Genomic DNA, 2,576 nt, shown 5'->3' on the forward strand with positions numbered 1-2,576 from the left:
AAATGATATGTGAGTACATGTTACAGGGAAGCTGCATCGCAGCAAGTCCCTGCCAAGTTACTTTTACAAGTTAGTTTCACTGCATTAAAGAGTTTCCCAGCAACAATGTACTGTGCCATGTCATGAGAAGAGATGACTAAGACAAGCTTGGAGCCGAATGAAAGGCATTCAGAAAATATCTCTTTGCTAAAGCAAGTTGAAATTATAAACTTTATGAAAAAACTATCTGAGAAATGATATGTGAGTACATGTTACAAACGCCAGAAGCGATTCTACAGTATATGCTAAAGAACGCTGCCAAAGGAGGAGCTTGAAATTATAAACTTTATGAAAAAACTATCTGAGAAATGATATGTGAGTACATGTTACAAATGCCAGAAGCGATTCTACAGTATATGCTAAAGAACGCTGCCAAAGGAGGAGCTTTTACATGAGTTGGGAGGGTTTCCTCTTTGAGTAGCCCACCTATGTGACAGCGAACAATCTTCAATAAGGAAAAGAAAGAAACAATTTAAAAATCTAAAGCCTTTTAGAAATAAGAGGCAAAGCTTTACAAAATTTGGGATTATGCTGATGAGGGTTTACGTTCCGGAAGTGGCCCTTGGAACATAGTGTTCCTTTCAACATCAGAAGTCCCTCGAACTATCCTTGTGCAGCGTAGGCGAAACGTTAAGCTCGGTACCAGACAGAAACCCCAAGCAGCAGCTGGTTTCATACTATGCAGACAAAAGAAATCATATACTATCAGCCTGTAGGAGTTACCTGCCACCGCAAGTATAACCATCACTACCATCTCAAACTTCAGAAAGACCAGAAGGCGGACTGAAACCCTCACTAGTTCAAACCATCGCAGAGCAACAAGAAACCTCAAAATGACAACAATGAGTCTACCCGCTGCCAAGTGCTGAAAGTTGGTTAGGGGATTAAGCCGTAAACCTCCTCCGCCATCGGATCACCTCATACAAGTATAACCATCACTACCATCTCAAACTTCAGAAAGACTCATCAAGATCAACTAGCACAAAGCAAGACAATTGTCACAAGCAGTGGGAACCAGTTGACAAGTGCTTGCAGCCTCCTGGACCATTCTTATGTCGCAGAGCCAAAATAACCAAATTAAAAAAAGACCAGATTCCATTGAGACTATTTGTCGATGCCCAAATCAATTGGATTGAAACGAAAAATCAAGGTTGCAAAGAGAGTTTAGCACGTTTATTATTCCTACCAAAATGAAGTCGATCAATTTACACAGCATCTGTGCATCTATCAACCGCCTCTATCGCAAAAGTCAGTGTGCTTTCACAAAATGTATGGGTAAGTCCTGGTGTCTACTTTTTTACAATATATGGTCGACCTAATTTCAACCTGGCATATGACTTTATACCGGAACAAAAGACAAAACAAATCGCGTATCTTTTGATTTTATGTGGTATTAGTCACAATAATTAAGATTCTGATCTTGCATTATCTTTGAAATGCAGCTTTAAAATAATCATTGTGGACTAACCGAATGCTTGAAAAGATTTAATCGTTCAATGTAATTGAAATTGCATCGACTACAGTGTACTGTGTAAGATTGACGTTTTCTTGACTTCTGCGCACGTGGTCAGTAAGGGCTACCGCAGAGATTACGAGCGAGAAGAAGAAAAGGAAGACGTAGAACCATCAAAATTTACAAATGCCGTGATTTACAAAAACCTTCACTGAAAAGACATAAAGCGAATTACAACACGCGGTTCGATTTTGCGTTCAATGTTTTCATTCACTCGAATCAGTTCAAAAAGGTAATAGTACATTTATATGCCTGTAACCAAACTAGTATTTCAAAGTATTCTGGAACCGTCACATGTGAATAACTAAAATCACATTTCAATACCAAACCATTAAAATCACGACAATTATCTTTCAAACGTGAGTAAAAGATTTAGGTCTCTGCCAAATTGGCAAGGGAATGGTAAATCGTCTCGTGGCGAAGAAACATGCCGAATACCCAACGTGTGTCAAACGCATGCACAGATAGTGTAACATGTCAAACCGGCTTTATCGCCTTAGCGTTGCCATTATCGCCTTCGCTTAACGCATGACCTGGATGTTTCAGGGCATCAGTTATGCCAAGCTAGCTAGCTTGCCACCCATCAGATTCAAGCTTCGTTCCACCCTTAATCTATTCGGTACTTGGTAGCTCCAGGGATCTTGCAGTTGGGCCGGTGTCTATTGCTTCTCTGCTTCTCGGAGCAATTTGCCCTGTTCTTTTTACAGGATCGGAGGGAGGAGAAACCTTCGGAAGTGTCCCTGCAAACAGTGGCTCCACGGGTGCCTGTCACTGCACAAAGAAGATTGAACACCCGGGTCACGAACCCATGTCTCTTTGCTCGACTTCGAATTCTCGTAATTACTGGCCTTTCTTCGGAACTGGTTAGGGGTTCTAGTTCGCTCGTCCCCATGCCTTTCTGTAGGTATCGATCTCGTCTTGCAAACCTCAAGTCCTGGGTGGTGTTTTTTTCCAGAAAGGAAATCAGTGCCTTGTAATTCGTTTTCGATTTGCTATCCACCCTCCTGCTGGATTTTCCCCCGGC

Source organism: Pinus tabuliformis, chromosome 5_1, assembly GCF_031772625.1.
Source record: "Pinus tabuliformis cultivar Carrire ecotype Pingquan chromosome 5_1, CPIR1, whole genome shotgun sequence".
NCBI classification, from domain to species: domain Eukaryota; kingdom Viridiplantae; phylum Streptophyta; class Pinopsida; order Pinales; family Pinaceae; genus Pinus; species Pinus tabuliformis.